The sequence below is a fragment of the Melospiza georgiana genome, chromosome 1, assembly GCF_028018845.1.
Source record: "Melospiza georgiana isolate bMelGeo1 chromosome 1, bMelGeo1.pri, whole genome shotgun sequence".
NCBI classification, from domain to species: domain Eukaryota; kingdom Metazoa; phylum Chordata; class Aves; order Passeriformes; family Passerellidae; genus Melospiza; species Melospiza georgiana.
In genome coordinates, this window is record NC_080430.1 from 5,028,172 (window position 1) to 5,052,302 (window position 24,131).

At 48.4% G+C, this 24,131-nt stretch overlaps 1 protein-coding gene across 2 annotated transcripts in view; it reads right to left on the minus strand.

Moving 5' to 3' along the window:
• LOC131087011 (mitogen-activated protein kinase kinase kinase 3-like) overlaps positions 1-11,492 on the minus strand; it is an 80,485-nt gene extending 68,993 nt beyond the window's left edge. For both annotated transcript variants that reach the window (XM_058030370.1, XM_058030362.1), the window contains exon 1: positions 11,406-11,492. The gene's annotated coding sequence lies outside the window, so the exon portion shown is untranslated. The remainder of the gene's footprint in view (positions 1-11,405) is intronic.
• Between the last annotated feature and the right edge of the window lie 12,639 nt (positions 11,493-24,131).

Genomic DNA, 24,131 nt, shown 5'->3' on the forward strand with positions numbered 1-24,131 from the left:
GGCTCCTTCAACATCTCCATCTGTAAATTAGAGATCAAAAAATACAGCTTTGATAGCAACACCTGCCTAGAAATTAAGCAGCCCCTTTGGGGTATCCTGATACTGGCTATCCTAGTCAAAAGAACATTATGCACTGGGGGACAATACCAAGGCACAGCAGTTTGAAAAACAATAAAATAATAACACAGCAGAACAGCTTTCCAAATTTTGTTCCCACTTCTTTTATCCAGCATCAAGCAGGGTAAAACCATGGAATTCAGCTATGCCAGTTCATCTGCTGGCATTCCCTACTCACCAAACCCACCAGGTTCACAGCTGCAGGTGGATCTCGCCCAGCAGAAATTTACCTGATGGTAAAAATTAGTCTATAAATAAGGATTTGACTGTGACCATATTCACAGGAGTCCCAGGATGAGGGAAGAGACGAGGATCTGACTCCATGTTTCAGAAGGCTTGATTTATTATTTTATGATATATATTACATGAAAACTATACTAAAAGAATAGAAGAAAGGATTCCATCAGAAGGCTGGCTAAGAATAGAAAAAGAAAGAATGATAACAAAGGTTTGTGTCTCAGACTCTCTGTCCAAGCCAGCTGACTGTGATTGGCCATTAATTAGAAACAATCACATGAGACCAATCCCAGATGCACCTGTTGCATTCCACAGCAGCAGATAACCAATGTTTACATTTTGTTCCTGAGGCCTCTCAGCAGGGAAAATCCTAAGGAAAGGATTTTTCAGAAGATATCATGGCTACACTTGACCTTCTGAAAAAGGCTGTGCTGGATCTCACAGAGCTCATCCCGTGGTCTTGCTGGGCCTGGGGCAGTGTCACTGTGGCACTACAGGCCCCTGGGCTGCAGCTGCCCACCAGTTCAGAAAAATAAACTGTGGACATGTGTTCAAATACTCCTCACGAGCACCACAAAGAGCAGAAGAGCTCAGGTCACGTTTGTTTCCTATTTTTGCATGGAACAAAACAATTAAGACCCAGAAGGCTTGGATCTGTGATGTGCTAGGCCATGCATTAAATACATGCATATAAATAATATAAATAATTAAATACATTAAATATCCATGGAAAAAAAAGAGGGTAAAGACTACATTTTTGGTTAAATCAGTGTTTTTTATCCATTTTGTCCAACCTAATTGGCAAAGATGCAGAGAATTCAGAGGTGGAGGAGAACATGAGGGGCCTGAGCAGTTGTGGGGCTCACGGCAGCTCCTGGCACAGGGTGCTTGGGCAGGCAGCAGCCCCGAGCCAAGCCCTGGGGTGGCTCCATCACCTCCCTGGAGCTCAGCTTGCCATTCCTCGAGCTCCAGGGCTTTGCTTTTCATCAGCTTTTCCCACAAACAGAAGCAGGGCAGCTCCTCCTGCTCGCTGGGCACAGAGCAAGGGAAGCTCAGAGCAAGGGAAGCTCAGAGCAAGTGTGAAAAATGCTTATTTTATTATTAGCTTTTCACAAATATTAAAATGAATATTATATGTGTTCTGTTAGAAAATTATGCTGTATTAATTCTCTTAAGTAGTGAATTAAATACAGTTTTAGGTTATAAAATGAGGTTAAAATAGAAACTATGCTGTGTAAGATTTTTTTTCTAAAGAAAGGACTCACAGTGAGATAGCAGCCACAGGACACCTGAATCTTTCAGAGAAAAGAGAATTTATTGCTCCATTATCAGGAGAAATGAACTTCCTCCTGCCTCACTTGAGCAAGATGATGCTATTAGGATTAAGAGGAAAAAGTTGACACTGACCAGACAGAATCCTGTGCTTGAATGGAATTTATGCATCATGTATGAGATGTATGAATATACAACAGGTTATTGTTTTTAAGGGTTAATCCTTTGTTAATGTGTGTCCTTTTCCAGGCTTGTGCTGCCCAGAAAAAGATACCCGGACTGTCTGTAACTCTTTGTTTCTGTTGTCTCATATTGTCCTAATCCAAATTATTATTACTCTAATTGCATTACTATTTTTATAACCATTTTATTACTATTAAACTTTTAAAATTTTAAAAACAAGCGATTGGCGTTTTTCACAGCAAGGAAAGCTCCTGGCAAGGGGAGCTCAGAGCAAGGGGAGCTCCTGGCACAGCTCTGGGTTCCTGCATTGTCCCAGCCCAGCTCCCAGGGAAGGAGCCCAAGCCTGTTCAGTCACATTGTTCTGCTCAGCCCTGGCCCAGGGCCGGCCCATGGAGCTGCTGCTGTTCCCAGCACGGATCTGCAGCTCCAGCCCTGAGCACACCAGGACGCCCTTCTGCCTCCCCTGGCTGCAGAACCAACCCCACAAGCTCCAGCACTGACCATGCCCAGCATTAGAGGCTGGTTCACAGATATCAAATTCCTGCACCAAACCCTGGCTCCTGCCAGCCCTGCAAAAGATGGGCACACCAAACCCACAGCACCACAAATCTCCCTATCCAAACAATCACCTTCTGCCTGCCCAGGATTTCCCCTCCCTTCTCTCTGTCTGCTCTCAGGCGCCTGCAAACAGTGGCTGGGCTTGGGAAGTGTGAAAAATGCCTATTTTATGATTGGCTTTTTGCAAATATTCAAATGAATATTATATGTGTTGTGTTAGAAAGTTATGCTGTATTGATTCTCTTAAGTAGTGTGTTAAATATAGTTTTAGGTTATAACTATAGGTTAAACCTATAGTTTAGGTTTAAAATGTTAAAATAGAAACTATGCTATGTAGGATACTTTTTTCTAAAGAAAGGACTCACAATGAGACAGCAGCCACAGAACACCTGAATCTTTCAGAGAAAGAGAATTTTTTGCCGTATTATCAGGAGAAATGAACTTCTTCTCACCTTGCTCGGGCAGGATGATGCCATCAGGATTCAGAGGAAGAAGTTGACACTGACCAGACAGAATCCTGTGTTTGAATGGAATTTATGCATCATGTATGAGATGTATGAATAGGCAACAGGTTATTGTTTTATTCCTGCCAGCCCTGCAAAGGATGGGCACACCAAACCCACAGCACCACAAATCTCCCTATGCAAACAATTCTGCCTGCTCAGGATTTCCCCTCCCTTCTCTCTGCCTGCTCTCAGGTGCCTGCAGACAGTGGCTGGGCTTGGGAAGGATTACACAGAGGCTGCTGCAGCCTTGCTGCAGAGGTGTCAGAGCACCTGGGGACCTCCTGCCCTCTGAAGTTGTCACAGCACTCTGATTCTCTTCTGGTTAATGTTTATCTTGCTGCACTTGCTTCTCAAGGATGTCTGTGCTGCTGCCTTTGAACCACACAGGAAAAACGCAGAAAAGTGAATCCAGGGTCTACACATAAATAAATAAATATTTTTTAAAATAATAATCAGATTAACCAAACATTAAAACACCTCTTGCTAAGACTCTGCTCTGCTGCACCAAAGTCCCCTATCTGAGGAAAGACAGCAAAAAAAAAAAAAAAAAGAAAAGAAAAAGATGAAATTAATGAAATTACAGTTTAGTTTGTAGAATTTCCTCTGTACCTCCTTCTCCTTCCCCAGAAAGATTTGCTCTAAAAGGAAAATACCACTCATCATGTTTCTATCCTTGCGTATTTAAGAGGAGAACCGCAGCCTACAGCTCTGAAATATTACTAGCACCTTTCCCCTTTTTACACCAAACCACGACTAAATGAAACATGCTACAAAAACCAAACAGACATGGAAGTTACAGGTCTTTTTTCTCTTTCATCCCCTTTTTAAAATGAAGTACTTTCTGTGCCAGCTCTGAAAACCAGATCACACATCCAAAGAAACGAGTTTGGAAATCCCCCTCCCTCCACCCCCACTGCTATGTGCTAAGGAAACCAGATGCCCAGAGCCAGCCAAAAAATGATCTCAGCCATTCTTAAGAGAGCCTACAGTGCATTTTCATGAGTCATGGAAAGCAACAACTCGTTGCTTTGGTAATGCTAGGTAAGCAACTGGTCACCCATCCCCAAGCAGACCTGCAGCAGTAAGTCACAGAGCAGCCCCTGTCCTGACAGATTACATCAGAGACAGCCCCAAAACAGAGCTCTGCAGCAAGGCACCCTGCAGGAGCTTTTATGGGACATAAATTGTGTCCCAGGAAAGCATTTAGCACAGCTTGCAGCAGCCAGGATCCCCCATGGTCCTGACCTGGGGTGTTGCCAGTGCTCCACACTCGGGGCAGGCGGAGAGGAAGCAGGAAAGAGAGGGAAGCAGGGATTAGCAAGAATCCTCTTTGGGCTGGAGACACTCCTGACATAGGTGGTGATGTCCTAGAGCCCTTTAACCATTCCTGTCCAAGGTTTTAGAAATCCAGCCCAAGATGGGTCAGGGAGGAGGTCACATCCCCACGCACCGAGGGGAGATCCTGCTCACCACACCCCACGTTCTTCCACAGGCAATTTCACCAGCTCCTGGTGATTCCCACAGCAACAACAGCCTGGGAAGCTCCCACAGGGGTGAGACACCAAACTGCACCTCTCTGGCAACATCTGGCCTGAAAGGCAAATTAATTTCTCAACGTGAACCAGGTACAGGAAGCCTTGTTCCATCTCCTCAAACCTCAGGGCACCACACCACCTCCCTGGGACAGCCCCACTGGGCTCCTGAAAGGGAAGCTCTCCAGCACAGGATTTCCTGGACACAGACTAATACCAGAACTAGCTCATTCTCATCCAGAGATGAAGACAGTCACAATCTTCAGCACCTCTTGTGCTGAGTCCAAAAGCCAATTGTGAAAACACATCCTCAGCCCTTACAGGCTCACACCAGATTTTATTCACACCTGAAATGACGGAGGTGAAGTTGCTGAAATATTGGAATAATTAAACAAACATTTTCTCCCTTTTTCTACAGCATCAGCCAGGTGTGTTGTGCATGTCTTTGACATTTCAGCTGCTCAGGAAGGGCACTGTGGGGAGTCTCAACATCACCAATCCAAACAAAAATAGGCAAAAATGGGCATGGGTCCTCAAGTCCTTCTTTCCAGCCATGTCACAAGAGGAGCAAGCAGACCTCAGCCTAAGCCACCAGAGAAGCAGATCCAGCCAGCAAAGCCCCCAGGAGCCATCCCAGCAGGACAGGAGTGGGACAGAGCCCACTCTGTGCTGTGGGTCCCCACCCAGGGAGCCCTGATGGTCCCTGCCAGCCCCAACACCCAGCATATGTCAGCAGGGCTTCCCTTGCTGTCTCTGCCAGGGCAGGAGCAGCTCCTGGGCCTTAACAGGAGCCAAGGGCAGAGTTTTCCAGTGCAAAGCCAAGAAATTACCTGGCAGGATTTGTCTCACCATGACCTCTACCAAGGCACCACTCGGAAGGGACACAGGGAGAGCACTAAAATGATTCTTTTTCTTCTGGCCCAACACAGCTCAGCTCAGGAGCAGCTCAAATATAGCCTGCAACAACATCCAGAGCTGGACCTTGACCCTTTCAGTAAAACCAATGATGTAATAAGCTAAGCACAGCTCTGTTTATCTCTTTTACTTGCTACCGGCACTATCCAAAGAAAAATAACTGGGATATCTTGCATATTTCTCTAATGACTCTTGCTATTCTGTTAGCACCAGCACAGAGGGACTAAGACCAAGGAGCAGCAAAGCAGTGGTTTATTAACCACGAGGTGCTGAGGTTTCCCAAAAGCCACTCTCCAAGAGGAAATCAGCAGAAGGATTCCAGTAGAATAAACCAAAGCTGCAGTTCTGTGCTGAAAGGCAAGCAGAAGGCATTGAGGCTGCAGTATGAACACTTCCCACCAGCAAGGAAAGCTCTCCAGGAGCTTGGCCCAGACTGGTATGTTAATTGAAGGATGCTTCATCAAACTGCTCCACAGCTCCACACTACACCAATGCAACAAAAGGAAGCCCAAATCTCTGATTTGAGGTACTGGTTATTCATCACTTGCACACTCCCAAACCTCTCTGTCCCACAGACCCAGCTCACACACCTCCCTCCAGCCACACACTCCCACAGCATGGTGATTCCAGGGTTATCACCCCTCTGTGGCTGACACTATCATCAGCCCCCATCTGCATCAGCCAGCTGTAGATAACAGCGTTATCAGCTGCCCCCTGCAATGACACTGCACTGACCCTGCAAAAGGGGGACAATTCCCCAGGGCACTCCCCAGGCAGGGACAGAGAGGAAGAGGGGAGAGGCTGAGAGGAAGAGGGTATTTGAGAGTTTTTCTGTGTGCACTTTCACCTGTTCTGCCCTGTGATAACAAATCTCACCCTCACACCTTCTCCTCAAACAACCCTTCCTTATCAATCACTGCCCCATGCAGGGGATGTCCAAAGCCTTAAATTTGTATCTGGGCAAGATCTCACTGTTATTAAGAGCTGGTGAGAGCCAGCTGTGCCCATCACCCTGTGTCCCCCACCCTCCTGCAGAATCCTCATGGTTTGGGATAGAGCAGCCCTGTTGCCACCTCACACAGTAAAAGGTGCAGACAGCTCACTGTGAAGAATTCAGGATCTGCTAAATTCTTCTGGGCTCTTATTTACTGTGGATGGCACTGCACTATTTCCAGTTCACAACTAGACTGTGATGATTTGACTTCTGCTCTGAAAGGGAAATACCACTCAACATGTTTCTATCCTTGCTTATTTAAGAGGAGAACCACAGCCTACAGCTCTGTATTATTAAAAGCCCCCAAAACAAGAGTTTGCAGCCCAAAAGTAGTGAGCAATCTGAGTAATCCACCATGCCCATCACAAGGGACTTCCATGCACATCCATGGAATGGAACAGTTCAATTGAAAGGGATTTACAGTGATCACCCAGTCCTGACGGCAGGACAAGGACAGACGTCATCAGATGTGCCAAAGCAGCAGCATTTCCTCTGACCCTCTGCACCAGTTCAGCACAGGGTTCACTCTTACACTCAATAGCTGTGCTAAGGACAGTGATCTGCAAATTTTTCACTATTTCCTTGGGGATTTGGGAGCACCTGAAGGCCACTGTGCAGGGCACACTTGCAGGTGGACAAGACAAACATAACCATAACGAAATAGGAGCACTCAAAGCTTTGCAGGGGCCACAGAGCACTGATGGATTCAAGGCGTTCCTACCTCCATCACAAAGGCTTCTTATCTCACAAATTACTTTCCCAAAGCAACAGTACAAAGTCTTTTTCTCCATGTGAATCACCCAGCTATCAATCAGATGACTTTCTGTCACTTGGCCACTCGAGTATTGCGGAGCGCCTCCAACCCACCCACCCAGGGCTGGATTTTTCCAAGCAATCTGGTGTTTAATCTCCACCTGAAGGCTTGAGCCACCCTCCCAGCCCCCGGGAGCTGGCCTGAGCACGGGTGTTTGCACAGCAGCCCACGCAGGAGCCGGGCCAGCTCCTTCCAGGATCCGCTGGAGCCGCCGGGCACGGCGCGCTGTGCCAGCCGGACTTTGGCCCGGGCAGCTCCTGAGCCCGGCCTGGCTCAGCTCCACCCTGCTCACTGCTCCTACAGCTCCTTCTCTGCCTGGCCTGCACTCCCCAGAGGGCAGGGGATAAAATCACACAGGCTCCTGCAGAAGTGATGATTAGTTCTGCGTAAAATGGTGGCCGGCCTGGGGTTTGACTCAGGAGAGCAGAACCAGCCACGGATTCTCGTTAATTCTGAGCCACTTTGTCTCCACTAATATTTATATTAAAAAAGGTGTTTGGGGAAGGCATCTGGGAGCTGAAGCCCCTCTTCTGGAGGGTACAGGTGTACCTTTCACTTTTGACCTCTGAATGACTCAGAATGCCCAGGTCAAACCCTCTGGGCTCCCTTCACAGACATTCCAGGTGCCCGGGGAACAGGAGCTGGCACCTGAGACCAGACACAGAGATGACATGCAATGCTGTGTCCCCATCCCTGGTCACAGAGACAGGGATGTAGAACTGCAAGGGTCCCCATCACGGGCCAGGCTGATGCTGCTTCTTCCACCATCCAAGCCCTGTGGCTCCAGGGGAAGATCCTGGCACAAATCCCCACTGCCAAAACAAAGCAGGGAGCCAGGTAACCCCCTGCCTGCAGCCCCTACAGAGTGTTCTTCCTGTGCTCCATGCAACAGGTCTGCTGCAGGGAACAGCTTCCCAGGGCCTTTGAAGAGCAAGGCATCAGTTTTTAAAGGAGGTCTTAGCTTTTAATTTGTGTCATTAAAGATGAACTGAGACAGACTGGTTAGATGATAGAATTGTTAAGGCAGGAAAAGACCTCTGACATCACTGAGTCCAATCATTAACTCAGCACTGCCAAATCCACCTCTAAACCACGTCCCCAAGTGCCACATCCACACTGTTTTTGCACACTTCCAGGGATGGTGATTCCACCACTTCCCTGGGCAGCCTGTGCCAATGCCACCCTTGATCTGGGCACCAGCAGCATTTTAGTGACTAACAGGAAAATTATTTGGCTAGAGCAGCTCAGAACTACAGGGACAGACAGAAAACAAACAGAAATGCCCCCATATCCACTCTCCTGCGTGCTCACCTGCACCTTCACAGACAGAAAACCCCTTATCTTGCCTGTCTGATGCTCACCACAGCACTGACCACATCAGATGAAGGCTCATGCCACATGGGATAGGGGCCAGCCTGCAGAGACAGCGTGGTTCAGGCACAACTGAGATGACATTCACCACCTCTGCATCTCACACTGCACTCAGCAAAGGCAGAAAAGGTGCCAGAAAGAAATGCTGAACTGCCCTGGCCTGTGGGAAAGGGGACCTACTCCTTGGAGGGACTCACCAAAAACATTTTGGTCACCCATTTCCCCTTGTGGAGGTTAAATATCTAAATAAATAAAGCCTGGGGATTGAGAGTGAAGCTGCCAGGTTCAGTATCAGTGGGCCATCTATAGCTTTCCCCCCTGTCTGGGGAAATAATAAAAATATTTAAATCCATATTCCACTTGTTATGGCTCCACACTGCATTTTCCATCTCCCCAGTGCACAGCTGACATTCTGCACGTTTGTGTGCCCACTGTGCTTGGCCTGAGCTCTGTGCAAAGAGGGGAGTGGAAGGGACTGAGCCCAGCATCCTCCTGCCACTGTCAGGCATCAGTGAGCACCATCCCTGTAGGAGCCAGCCTGGAAAATGCTCGGCCACCTCCTGTGGAGGGCTGGCAGGTGCAGCACAGGACAGGGACATGCATGCCATCTCAGGATCTAAGGAGTCCAGAGGGATGAAATGTGCTTCCTTAGGCCAGATGAACTGCACAGCTTAAACTGGAGTTGAATCTTTTTCTTAATTTTCTTTCAGATGATTCCTTCAGTCTGGAGAGCCGAGGCAGACTCCAAGCAATCACTGCCTCTTTTCTTCTACGTGCACTCCGAAGCCAGCCTGCCTTCCCCGAGCAGTCTAATAAAAGATATCCCTTCTTACAGCAAAGCCTGACTCACTTCCCTCCAGCCTCGAGCAGCAGGTCCCCGACAGCAGGGCCAGATCCAGCAGAGCAGAGGATGCTGCCAGCCCTCGCGCTCGTTCCCACGTCCATCTGGGAGCACATCGCTCTCCATGCTGCACAGCACACTCCATCCCACGGCTCTGCCAGGGAGCCAGACACACCATGGCAGCCTCACCAGGCGTCTTCCCAACGGGAAAATTCTCAGAGCATCAAGTCCAAGCTGCAGGAGAAAAATCCCGAAGCATCAGGGAGCAGCAGGAACGTTCCGGACGGGACGGAGCCGCTCCTCTGGCCGCCGCAGCCGCTGGATTTTCGCGCCGGAGTCGCTTCGTCTGGATGAAAATCCAGACCACATCTCTCTCTGTGTGAGAACACTTCCTTCACAGGCTCTGAGAGCCTCCAAAAAAATAAATGCATTGCCCATCAGCACACGTTGACATGGCAGAGCTGCGGGTTCCTGGTGGAGATTAAGGAGCCGTGGAAAAAATTGCGGCACCAAAACGCGTTCACACGAGGAAGGTATAAAAGGTTCTTTACATCCACATCCCACCAGGCTGGCAGCCCATCCAGCCTCGCGTCCTGCCTCAACAGAGGAGCTTTTACAAGCTGCACAACCTTCCCAGGGCAAAGGCTGTGCCCAGCTGTGGAGGTCTGCCCTGATCAGCAGGCGCCCTGGGAAACCTTGAATCCCTGTTTATAATTAATGTCAAGTTAGGGGTTCTGGAAATTGGACCATATGACACAGGCAGAGCAAAGCCCCAAATGCAACTGATCTCATGCACACCTGAGGAGCTGCTTCCCAGAGCTGCACTCCATGCACAAATCCTGCATGGAGCTACGTCAAACTGCACATACCAGACTCCAAATAAATCCAGAAGGTGTCACAGAAAGAAATTCCCCCCAACCATTCACTCTCACCAAACAAGTGAAATAGCTTGACCCTAGAAATCCCTGGGATCGCTAAAACCCTGCACAAATCCCAAGCCTCGAAATCCCAAGTGAGCCAGGTGGTTTTGGTTCATGCACCAGCAACACATGCAAGACCCTTCCCCGAACCAGGAGCAGGTCCACTACCAAAACCGACTGGTTTATAAACAGGAATTGAAGAGGATGATAAAGGCAGCAGCCGAGGGAGAAGCCTCTCTCCGGGCTGTATCAGGGCCAGCAAGATCCGTACTTGGCTACCCTGCAGGACCTGCCCGGCCGGTCCCCGGCTCCCACCTCTGCTCCGCTCCTCCGGCACAGCCGCGCAGGGCAGGGGTTCGGTGCCGGCAGCACAAATCCTTCCTGAGCATCATCCCGGCTCGTGGCACAGCCCCCCGGCAGCCGCTCGCTCCGTCCGGGTGGAAATCCAGCTTTCCCCGAAATCCAGCTCTCCCCGAAATCCAGCTCTCCCAGAAATCCAGCTCTCCCCGCTCCGCCGGCCGCTCGCACCACGCGGGTCCGGGTTTCGGGGAGCCTTCCTCCCCGCGCTCATCCCATCCTCACCGCTCCGGACAGACGGTGCAGGGACGGCTCTGCAGGAGAGCGAGGGATGGCCAAGAACCCCCGCACCTCCCTGGATGCTTTCCAGGGAGCTGGCACCCAAGCGACCGCATCCCGAAACCGCGGGCTCCACACGCCAGCGCATCCCAAAACGGGTTTGGAGTCTAATCCCGGCGCTCGCTGTCAGCAGCTGCAGCTGGGACAGGCACCCAGGCGACAACCTGGGGACAACAGCGACCCGAGAGCAGCAGCATCAGGCGGGGGTGTGCGGGGAGCCCCGGGGAAGGGCAGCCCTTCAATCCGCTCCGCACCCACGGACACGGCCAGCCGCGTTGGGGAGCACCCTTGGGGACCCCCCCACGGCTCCCCAGACACGGCCGCAGGGACAAGCTCCCACTTGGCTAGGCCAGAAAGGAAGGAAGAAAAACCCACGGAAGCCAGACCCGGCTGCAAAACTCTCGGTCACCGCTGCAGACAGTAAAATAATTAAAAGAACGAAACTATTCACGGAGGCTCGGAGCCAGCGCCCGCGGAAAGAGGGGGTTAGGACGGACGGACGGACTTACCGGGGTCACCCGCGGAGGGACATGCGCGGCCACCCGGGGCTGGTGTCACCACGTCGGGTCCCAGCGCCTGGCGCGGCTGCGAACGGCTCCGCTCGGCTCAGCTCCGCTCGGCTGGAGCTCGGCTGGGGCGGCGCACAAAAGCGGGAGGAAGCGGTGACGCGCGGAGCCGCCGCGGCCAATGGGACGGGCACGGGCACGGGGGCGGACCGGCCCCGCCAGGCACCGACCGACCGAGCGGGGCCGGGCCCTGCCCCGCCGCTGGGGGGCGACACTCGGGGCGCCGAGACCCGGGGCAGCTCCGAAACCCGGGGGCAACTCCGACCCTGCGGCCGCTCAGAGCCCTGGGGCAGCTCCGAAACCCCGGGGGCAACTCCGACCCTGCGGCCGCTCAGAGCCCCGGGGCAGCTCCGAAACCCCGGGGGCAACTCTGATCCCCAGGGCAGCTCCGAAACCCCGGGGGCAACCCCGACCCCCGCGGCAGCTCCAAAACACGGGGAGCTCCGAAACCCTGGGGCAACTCCGACCCCTGGGGCAGCTCCCAAACTCTGGGGCAGCTCCAAAACCCTGGTGTAACTCCGACACCCGGGTGCAACCCCGATCACCGCGGTGGCTCCGAAACCCGACGTGGTTCCGAGCCTAGGGGCGGTTCCGAGCCCTGCGGAGCTCCGCGCCTCGCGTTGGTTCCGATCCGCGGTGCAGTTGCGGCTCCCGGGCGGGTTCGCAGCCCTGATGCCCCGTCCCGCAGCCCCGCTCGGTGCCGGCGGTGCTTCCCTGGCCCTGCAGGTGGGATTGGCCCCGGTGAGAGTCGAGGTGAGCTCTGAGACACGGGGCAGCTCCGACCCTCGGGGCTGCTCCAGCCCCTGGGGCGGTTCCGATCCCCGCTCGGCTCGGACACCCGGGGCAGTTCCGACCCTCAGGGCCCCTCCAGCCCCTGCACACCAGCTCCAGCTCGGGCACCCAGGGCAGTTCCGAATGCCGGGGCAGCTCCGAGCCCCGGGCTCACTCTCCCCCCGGATGATGCCCCATCCCTCAGCCCCCCTCAGTCCAGGTGCAGTTTCCCGTGCTCCTGCAGGTCATGTCAGCCCTGGTGAGACACCTGGTGGGATCCCCGGCTGTGCTTTCAAGAAGGATGGAATGTGACCTCTGCGCTCCAGCTGAGGTTCTCCTACCTTCTGGAAAAACGGGGCTGGGTGCAGGCTGTGCTACCTAGGGCTGACACAAAAAAAAAATATCAGGAGATGTTCTGGGATGAGGCTTCATCAGCTGGAATGAAGATGGTGGTATCTTGCTGCAGCAGGGTAGCCTTCTGCAGGGCCCAGCTTTCTCCACACAGCTGGGATGTGCAGGAATTGCTCTGATAACTTGATTTGGGTTTGCCTCTTTGGGGCAATAAAGTCAAACTGAGCCGTAGTTAAGACCAAAGAGCTTTAGACTGTTCCTGAGTCACAGCTTGCTTTCCAGAAAAGCTCAGGGCTCCCTGGGCAGTTCCCTGGGAAGGTAGAGAAGGCTCTGGGCTGTTCTGATCTACCTACACCCACTGTCCCAAATCTCTTTTGTGTGTCCAAGTTCCTTTGGGCTCGACTGTCTATGTGGAAGGAGCCAACAATGGCATAGATGCAAAATTACCCCTAAAAAGGGCCAAGGAGAGGCTGAAAACCAGATGGAAGTGGGAGCTGAGTTGTGTACCAGATATCCCTCAGACTGGTGGGAAAGAGAGAAAATTCATGCAGACAATGGAAAAAGTAAGTAAGAATATTTCTCTGATTATTTCCTTGTTTCCCCATTTAGTAAATGTGTTATGGAGAGGAAGAGGAACAAAGTAAATGCAAGATTTTGGTGGGGGAGAGAAAAAAAAAATGGGCTGGATGCTGCAACCAGCCCCATTCCCCTCAAGTTTTTAAAGAGTTACTGCTGCAAGAAAGTTTGAGCCATTGCCTATAAAGGCAATAGAAACCCCAACCAGGGACCCCTCCTGAGAGATTCAGATCTCACATCCTCGTATACAATCGCGTGACCTATGAATAAAATCCATAGAAACCGGTTCTGTATATCCCAAATAACTGCACATGGCTCCAGCCCAAACCTCTCCGGCTTCCCTCACTCCATAAATGATTTTACTAGGGCCAGAAGTGATCTTGATGTAATTGAATAGGTTTCACTCTTTTCTCTCTCCCTCCCCCTGCCCAGAATATTTGTGCAGCTTACAGAGACACGTCCAGGGGGACTGAGCTGTTGCTGGAAGGAACCTCTGACTCCAGCTTGCCTCATCCATTGGGGAAGCAGCGTGAGTGCAGCCTAAGCCACCTGGCTTTGGGAAGGAGGGTGCTTTTTCTGCACCTTCTCTCTGACTCTTAACAGCTTTTAATAAAATTCTGGCAACTTGGCAAATTTGAGAAGTTAGCTGCTGCCCATCAGGGGTGTATGTCATGAATTCTTGTGCTGCAGATGCCTTTCTGGAATAAATCACATGTGTTTACCTTGGGAACCAGGCACAGGAGCCCAGGACTTGAGGTTCAAGTATTACAAGGCACTAAAGTGACAAGCAGCTCCTTTAAAAGCACCTGGTTTTAATGGGAATTTATTCTGCACACACCAATTACTGCTGAAAGCTGTAATTCTTCAAGTATCTCTTCTTCCCTGAATGTGTTTGGTGGGCCAGGAGTCCTGCTAGGGGGGTTTCCATTCTAGGGTGTCCCTGAACAATACAAGGATCCTGCTGTGTGTCCAGGCTCTTTCCACTGATGTCAGCAGCTCTCTGCTGATGGGTGTGCTGAGAACCTGCCCCTGGGTTCTGCCAGCTTGAGTGGCTCCTGGAAACATTTCCAAAGCCTGGAGGAAGGATGGGCAGAGGTGTGTGGCTGTGTGCAGAGCTCTGGTGTTCTACAGATGCCAGCTGCCAGTTTCTGGACAGGAGTGAACACCTGTTGTCATTACAGTGCAAGAATTCTATTGTCATCACAGTACAAGGGTTCCATATTGCTGGAGTTTTGCACCTCCTTGATGTTTCTTGTAGGCATCTCCTCTAGCACTGACTCTTCCTTGCCCTTACAGCAGCCAACTGACTCCAGTTCCACCAATCCACTCTTTTATAACACTCTTCTTATTATGGGCTACAGCTGTGGCCTGTTAACATCAGGCCTGCTCCTCATCCTTAATAATCAACCCAGCTGCAACTCTTTAGGGGGTAAGATTACGTTCTATACTACCTTGATTTACTTAGGTTCTATCCCCCTATAACTCCCCCTTTTAATTACAGAGTTGCAGCATTTCTAGAAGTACATATTTAGATAAATTAACATTATGACACATTCATATATTTCATTCAGAACCAATAGATATTAAATGTTCAGACGCCATATTATAGTATGAATATATATATATATATATTTCTGAGTGTTGGTTCAGTTTTGCAGCTTTTCTCAGTTTATCTTCAAAATCTTTTATACTCATATTTAACAAACATTAGTTGCTGCAATTGATAGATTTTACCAATAGTTTAGTATTCAAGTCCTTTTCCCTGAATCCACGGGGTTATATGGTCAAATCCTGTTGTGGCTCTGTACAGTGACATTAAACAGGCACGGGCTGCTCTGTGTCCCTGAGGACAACAGGTCTGGCACACCTTGTACCCACGGAGCCAAACCCTCCCTTCTTTACCAAAACACTGCCCAAACTGCCACCAGGACACTTTCCTTGGTGTCACCATGATATTTTCTGAAAAATCCTGGCAAAGGAATTTTTCAGAAAATATAATGGTGACACCTTGGTGCATACTGTCCCAGTGAATGAGATGAAAACCACACCACACATAAAACCTAGAGATGGGTATTCTTAGCTGACTGGTTGAATAGGTTTCACTCTTTTAAATGAAAAGAGTGCAAGAGTGTTCACTCCAATGGAAAGAGTAAATGTTAGGTGGATATGAAGGTCTATTTCATCCTGATAGCAGCTTCAGTGAAAAGTTTGATGGCACAAGTGGGTAATAGTGAGCTATAAGGAAAGCTGATGGTTCATCCACAGATCAAGAACTTTGCAAATCACAGCCCCAGGCATGTTCTATTTATGCTTCTCCTTTAATGACGTAAGCATTAGTATTTGCTGTGAGGAGAAAAATGGGAAGATATTTGGCTTTTACCTAACTGCTGCTATTTTGGGCTGTGTTAGGGTTCCTGCAGGAAGTGAACACAGGTCCCAGAGCACTGACCCAATTCTTCTGTGACTAAGTATGCTCCATCTAACCTGAAATTCTCCAATGCCTTCTGTTTGATATAATATCCTTTCTTGCTTCCTGCCCTGAACAGCAGCATTAAGCTCTTGTCTGCCAGGCCAACCTGGCTGAGAATGGTGGGTGAAATCATTCCTATACTTAGTTCCCAAACTGTACAGGAGTGATGCCACTTCAGGGTGAAGAAAAGGAACCAATTAATTAGAGATTGTGAGCTGCTCCTCAGCTGAAGGCTGGAGCTGAGGATGGGGCTGAAGAGATGTCAGCACATAAATTCAAGACTCTGAAGCCAAAACCTCTGCACAGCAGCACCCGGGCTTGGCAGATCTGCATCAGCTGCAGCTCCTCCTCACCAAAAATGAGTTGCAGGTCTGCTGTTTGCTGCAGAAAGGCAGGTGGGAAAGGAGGCTTGGAGCTCTCCTGTGTCCCTCTTATTGTTAGAACCCATAGAAAAGCCACATTTATTTTGCTTAAATATTTCCCACGTGTTCTGAGCAAACTGGGGACTGCCTGATAGACAAACCTGGCACAAACCACACATGTCAGCATTCCTAAGGGTTTTGTGCTCCTCCTCACAAAGCTATGCAGAGGTTTTCTGGAGACAAGCATTTGGGGATGGCATTTCATCCCTGCCTCTGCTTCTGTTTCACTGTCACAATGTCATGGAGGGATTGAGAAGGGTGAGAGTTGGGTTCAGCTCTCAGTTGCTGTGGGGCCACACATTTCCCAGCCACCTTTCTCTGCATCTCCTCTTGCATGAAATGTTCCCTGGATGAGATGAGCGCCTGCTCTGCAGGGCAGATGCCAAAATCTGCTGTATGAAAACCCTCACAGCCAGGCAGGAGCGAGAAGTGATCTCTTGATGGGTTTTGAAACCTTTCTTCTTCCATGGCAGGAAATGTTTTTCACATAAAGCCTCCTGTCCACACAACAAATTAACCTCGTGGTTGGTAGCTTGGGTTTAGCTTTTGGGATGAGGAGGAAATCCTCAAATCCCAGACTCAAAATATGGAATATGTCTAGGATCCACTCCAGCACAAAAGGTAGGTGGCAGCAGCAGGCACTGTATTTTAAAAGGAAAGGGAGAGTCCTGCACTTGAAGACAAAATGCTCGGTGCCCATCCTGGAGGAGAGGGTTCAGGGCATGAAAACCCAGGAGCAAGGAGCCACTCTCCATGCCCTGCCACCCCTCAAACACTTGAAAATTCTGCAACACCCCTTCTTGAGGGGTTGGGAAGTTGCTCCATGGGGACTCAGAGCAAACAGATGCCCCCAGCCCTCTCTGTGTCCATCCACCTGCTTGGACACAGCTGCCTGAGAGGGATTTCAGATCTTCCAAAGCAAAGGCTGAAGGCTGCATGTGACACACAGAGGAAGCAGCTTGCAGCAGCCAGCAGTGTCAATCAAGCAAAAAGAACAAGTTTCAACTCATATTTCTTCAAAGCTGGGTGTGACTTACACTGAGATTGAGTTGTGAGGATGATTTTTTATTTCATGGTAGTCATAACATGCACTTTCGTAGCTGAATGTAAATTTCCACAGCGCCTCTGTTCCATGACTCACCTTCTCTGCCCAAACAGAGGGAAAAACATCTCCAAAACTGACAGAGTGAAAGTGAAGAGGGTCTGATTTCTGGGTAGGTTGTTAAGGAAATGTTGTTGGAGGGCATTTTTCTGTGAAGCTTTTTCACATGTGGGTCGTGCTTGGAACTTATGTCAACCAAACCAAACTGAGCTGCGTTTGCAAAGTGACTCTGTCACACTGCTGAAAAGTGTGAAGCTGGAAGAATTAACCCTGCTTATCTTCAAGCAGGCTCAGTTTAAACTTCCTCAGGTAAGGTCAGAACTATGCCAGGATATTTATGGGTTCATCTGGCACCTGAATATTGTGGAAAATGGCACAAGAAATAACATCCTTTTCATTTCTTGTGGCATTTGCAGCTGAGACTGCAGGAAAGCAAAAAATTGCAGTGGACATCCTGTGTTTCCCCAGAAACTTCAGAAAAAATCTTGAGACTTTCCCTGGAAAGAACCAAGATTGTCCACCCTACAAGTGGCTTTTCTTGAGCAGAGAGTAAGGAACAAGAGAAGGACTGAGAGAACATGGCCCAGACATGGATATGGGCATGTGTCTCCAGAGTGTCCTGCTCTTTGTCCCCACTGATAATAGGATTTTGTTCCTTGAGAATATGACCCTATTTCTCTTCTCTAGCTCTTGATTTGAACAATAACCAATCTACAGGGGTGTAGCCCATTACAATCACTGGATTTTGGATCCCTTTTCATTGGTATTTTGCAGTATTTACTCTACTCTTGCCAGGAGCTTTTCAGGAATATTTGTGCTCCTGCAGCTGAAAGGGGGATCATGTATGAGGGATCATGTATGAGCAGCCATCGAGCCCCAGTTTCTTTGCATTTCTTCTCATTTACCCACATGGAGCTGGATTTCAGGTGCCAGAAATCAAAGGAAGGATTGAGTGATTTACTGCAAGTGGGATCTCTCCCATTTGCCACGCAGTTATCTGCACGCACCAAGTGGAAACCTCCAGTTTTTCCTTTACATCTGTCACGAGGGGGGAAGAAATCACTGAAACAATCAAAACCTGGCTGTTTACACATGTTTTGTTTCACAAATGGACTTGTATAGAAAGTTGCAGGGCTTCTGCACAGACAGCTCCCATAAATCTCTTATCACAAAAGCCATATGTCCTCATTTCCTCATCTGCGGTGAAACACAAGCGGTGGCGCTCTGATAATTAGGAAGCTGGAGGTAAAGCACTCAGCATCCAGCAGGAGCAAAGTGGATGTGGGTGAAGGTTGCAAAACACAAAGCAGAGCAGCTCGGGTTCAAGTTGTGCCACTCATCTGCACAACTTTCCATTGCGCGCCCGCCGCTCGCGCGTTTGCAAACCAGTTCCTCCATGGAGGGCACACTGAGATGTGGAAATCTATAAAATCAAAGGGTTTTTGAGAAAGCTGCAAAAAAGCAAACCTCAAAAACAGCAGAACTGTCATTAGAGCTAAGCAGTAGCCATAAAATAAGTCAGCAAAAGAATGATGTAGAAAAATAAAAAAGTAAAGACAAATAGAACAATAGTCTGTGTATTAATGCTTGTCTAAAATAACTCCCTAAGCTGCAAAAAAGTATATCTAGAGAAATATTAAGAAGTTTTAAGCTTAATAATGGAGCTCTGTGCATTGTGTTTAAAGGCTTACAAGCAGGTATTGTATTCAAAATAAGCAAGCATTGCTTTAACCAAAAGTACATGTGCTTATAGTGATTAAATAGAACTACTGTCAATGTGCTTTTGCTTTGTGTGATTAGTCAAAAAAGTTTTAAAATAAGTTGTAACATTAAGTTCTTAGTCTACTACCTAAAATGTGAACTCATAGCATCTTCCCATTGTCATAACCATGTAATGAAACTGAAAGCTAAATTAAAACAGCTAATTAAAATAGCTAATTAAAATAGCTCAAAGCACGTTCCTAGCAATCCCGTGCTGTTCATGATTTGTACAAAGCCCCCAGCCAGCAATTCTGGGGAGCTCTGAGGGTCCTCCCCACTCGGTTTGCTCTGAGCTGGCAGCCTGCTTGCTGGCCTTTGCTGGGCAGAAATCCTTCCCTTGTGAAGGACTCCAGGTCAGAGCTCAAATGGCAGTGAAATGACCTGCTTCCATTTCAGTGCCTTTGGTGGGACCTCCAGACAGCTAGAGGGGAGAAGAACACCCACTGGAAAATCCTTCCTGGAATTCCTGGAAAAATCCCTCTCCTTGGAAGGGCAGATGGCACAATGGGGATTCCCTGCTCCTTGCATGGACCAAATACAGTTTCATCTGGGAAGAAGGAGCAGAAAATTCCCAGAGCACCACTCAGGTTTTTTTTGGCCTCTCCTTGCCCAAAAATCAAGATGACTGTACCTGTGGCCCTTGTTGGCACTGGTAAAACAAGCCAGTGTACCTCACTAACTTTTAACTTCTCCCACAGATTTCCATAAAGCCACTCAGAGATGGATAAAAATTAACTGAGAGTATAGAATTAGCACAGCTGCTGTTATGGCATGTCTGGGTCCTTCCAAACTTTTTTTTCCCCTCAAAAAAGAGACATTTCCTAAATTTCAGATCAGCTAGCAATGGTGAAATGCCCTTTTGCCCAGCTTGGTGTGCTTTGTGTAAGGGGTATTTATTTAATCCATCTGAAACTACATGAGAAAGGAGAGAAATATCCCGGTGGCGAGATAAGATGATTATCTTCCTGGCAAACAATAGGAACGTGGTCAAAATTAAAAATAATTTGATTGCAAATAGGAAGCCTAGTAAAGCAGCAGGACTAGAGGAAACATGACTAATTTTTTTTTAGCTTGTCTGAACTCACAGAGCAGAGCTTTGCAAGAGCCATAACTTTGAAATATAGATCTGTAGAAAACCCATGGGGGCAGGATGGCAACTGTCCAGCTGCAGTAGTACAATAGGCAAGTTCATGCAGCTGGTAGACCCGACCTAAATGGCTAAATAGCAACAGACAAAAGCTATTTTAGGTGTAGTTTGGTGGGGACTAGAGTAAATATGAGTTGGGGAGGAGTGGAGAAAGTGAAGGCTTTTTTTTTCAAGTCTTTTTTTTATTTGTTTCCATTCCTTTGCCATTCTCCTCAGCCAAACCATAATGGCAGTGTCACCTGCAGGAGCTAAGCTCTCCACACTGAGCCTGTGCTTCACATCCCTGGTGATGTTGGTTCTTCCCATCTCCAGCAAAGAGCCTCACGTTCTGCAGGGCAAGGAGAAGGTGGCTGCATCCCCTGATCCCCTTGGGGTTTGTCCCCAAGAAAAAATTCCAATAGATGTAACACCTTAAAATGGCATTTCCTTCTAACAATGATTACCCTGCAAAAGTGTTTATGGGATTCCCAGAATTATTGTCTACTGAACTACTGCCCCCTTTAAACAAAACTCAACATGGACCCTCTGTCCAGGGGGGTATAAAGAAGAAAAGGGTGTGTAAGACAGCTGATCCTCAGCACCCATGGCAGCACTGTGACCTCTCCCTCTGTCCCTGGCAGTGCCCATTTCTGCTGTAGACATCCGGAACATCTCACTGAGCTGGGCAGACACAGCTGCAGTCCTTGTCCTTGTGTCACAGCCTGTGTGTCTGAAATTGCCTGGTGACTCTTGATTTTTAACCCAGCGAACAGGAAGTTTTGAATGTTTTTAAATAGCTAAGATTATTTGACTGTAACCCTGTCTATATATATTATTTCTTAGAATTTTCTGTGCTTTTAGTAGCACCATTAGGGCTGGTTGTCTGATCTGAAGGCACTCACCACTCAAACTGCCCTGTCAATGGGGAAGTGATGTTACATCCATTTTACAGCAGAAGAAATTCTGCTGCAGGCAGAGGGTTGAAATGATCCCTTCCAAGAACACAGGGAGAAGTACGGAGCAGAACACAACACAGACATCATGTTCTCAGGTCTAGTTGTGACCACAAAACCACAGCTGCTTTTTTTTCACTTTAAAAGCCTCTTGAACAGAGATTTTTTTTTTTTTTTGTCAGCTGAGGGTTGAAGCAAATCCTTGGTTAGCTCTGTTGAATTCCATCAGCCAGGGATGTGAGTACACTCCACTGATATTAAGCTACTTCAGTTGCAGTGGTGCATGTCTGATCCTTTGCCTGGGTGGATATTTGTTTCTAGTGTTTTGAGGATCTAATAAAAGCCAGGTGAGAGTGTGTTGCAAACCTGTGTGCCAGCCATAAGCAGCAGCTGACACCAGAGACTAAAGTGTTGAAGCCACTTGGCAAAGCTTCCACAGGTCCAGTAATTGTAGGTGGATGAGAGCTTGCAGAGGGTCATTGGGTTCCTGATGGAGGAAACGCTGCTGAAAGGCAGAAGAGGAAATGACAGATTTAATGAGTAGTGGTCACAAGCTGAACTACAAAGAGAAGTCAGTGTCTATGTTTTCCTACAAGGACGTTCACAGCAGAACCAAGGCCAGACAGTCCCTGCACTGCCTCTGATGACGAGACCCCTCCAAACCAGAATGACAAATGGCATCAGGGAAAAGCCTCTGACCTCTAGAAAGAGTGGCTGCATTTCTGCAGGCAGAGAACTGAACCCTTGGAGCAGGGCAATGTCCTTCTGCTTCCACCGGGGAAGAGAGTACCAAGCCTTTTGCAATCAAAACATCAAAGCATTGTCTCTGGAAGGAAATTGGCATTGAAAGCAGGTTGTCACTGTTCCTAATGGTTCAAAAAGCTGAAAGATAGATCTAGATGCAGTATCAGACATGCATGAAAAGAGAGAGGTGTTGGGTGGATAGGATTTATCATGCTACTCAAAGTGTGCTTGTCACAAAGAGCCATTAGAGCGCACGCTTGGATGCAACAGGGCTGGTAACAGAATCTCTGGTCTGTCCCTGAGCAGAGCTGTGTTGATCCCACAGTTTTAATGCTCTTTTTGCTTTTTTATGCTTTTATGCAAACAGCTAATGATGACATGATTCGAGATTCTGTGAAGGGCTCAGAGGGAGAATCAGTAAAACATCAAATAACGATGTCAGACTTCTCGTGCGTGACCAGCTAAATGCAAAAGCATCACTCTCACAGAGACTTGAAAGGATCAACAGTTGGGATTTGCTTCCAAAATGAAAAAGGAAAATTTTCAGGCCAATTTGTGCTTTTGACAGGTGGAACACCATCTGAATTGAGATGGTGGATGCACGTTGTGAATGAAATTGGGCACAGGTGATTGGGAGGGGAGGGAAGCAGAGGAAAGGAAAAGAGAAATGTTACAAACCTGGCCATATTTCTGAGATATTTCTGTATATGTTCAGCAAAAGTTATAAAAGGTGACCTTACTGCAGGGGTGATGAGGTACAATCCTCTGACTCTGCTGTCCAGGATGGGTATGACAGGCAGTTCTGACTGTCACACTCAACACCAGTAATAAACAAGAGACCATAAATGGCTGTAATGAGTGAAAAAGGACACCCAAAGAAGCCAGGGGAAAATGACTGCTGGATGATTATTGACTTGGAAGTTGGGGTCTGTCCATGACCTGTTATCCCAGGGGGTTTTCTCTGAGAAACACAGAGCTCACATGCTGCTGTTCACATTGATATCCAATTCCTCTATTACAGGTCCCCTGTGTAACTTTGTTAAAGCTCATAGAGTCCCTCCCAAGTCCCATGAATTGCCTAACCTCAGGACTCCAGGAAAGGAGCCGGTTCTTGGAGGATGCTCAGAAGAACAAAAATGACAGTGGACAGCTTGTTCCCTCCATATTGGCAGAGAGATTTTTTTAGGAAAATCTCTAAATAGTATTGCATTTGCTGGTATTGCAAGCAAGCAATGCTTCCCTGCTTCCCAGAGGGAGAATGGAAAGCTGGAACACCATCCTGGAGTAAAGAGACAGGTGTCAGTGAGGAAAAAAGGAAAGCTTTTGTTCTCATTGACTGTGTTCATCTGGATGGAAAATCCAGGCAAGGAGACTGGCAGGCCTGCAGTTCACAATGCCAGGTCTCCTGGTTTCTAATTTTAGAACAAAGTACTCCTGCCCACGCTGCCTTTCCCAAACACCCCTGTTACACTTATTTTCAGAGGATGATTTCATAAGGTCTCACAGAAGCAGGGACTAGGCAGATGTACTTGTAGAATGTGAAGAGAAGAAACTGTGTAAGAAAAAAAAAAACCTATCCTTTTTCTCATGGTAAAATCCAGAGTGGATGTGATCAACAATGTTTTAGGAATCACTGGCTTGAGTGTGCAGCAGGATTTGTACTCTCCTACAAGAAATAAAAGAAATAAAACAAAAGAAAATAAAGAAAAGAAAAAGAATTAAAGTAAATAAATAAAACAAATCTCCAGCCTTGTGACAGAAAGGGTATGGTGTTGAGCATAAATCTGGGTTCTGGGCCTGAGCAAACTGCCCATCCCTTATGGACATCTGTTTCTCCTGCCCACTCTTGCTGCCTGGATCACCACATCCAACAGCTGTGTGGGTGCAGAGTCTGTTGTGCTGCTCTTGCTGCCAGTGTTGGGCACCTCACACCTTTTCTATCACCACAAATAGAAAGCTGGCAGAGAGTTAAACCCACTTTTCTTTCCTCACTGTCACATCAAGAGTTTCAAATCTCCTCTCAGTGTTATGTTGCAGAAGTGTGCGTTTAGTGGAAACCAGGCTTCCTTGCCAATGGGAAATACCCCTTAGCAGGCAGCAGGGCACCCCTTTTTTTTTTTGCACACCCTTCTGATGAGGCTCCTGGCCTTGCAGAGCACGTGGGTGGCTGTCTCACAGCTCTGAGTAAGCTGCAAGAGGATGTCAGCACTGCCAGACTTGGCCCAGCTTAATGTCAGCCAAGACACTGTGGGGGAAGCCTGACTGCAAACAAAAGCAAAGCCAACTGCACTGTTTGTCCTCGTCCAAATGAAGGCAAAGGCAAACAGGGAAGATTTATAAACTGTGCTTTTTTCATTATTTCTAATGTGATAAAGAAACATGTTGTCTTCTAA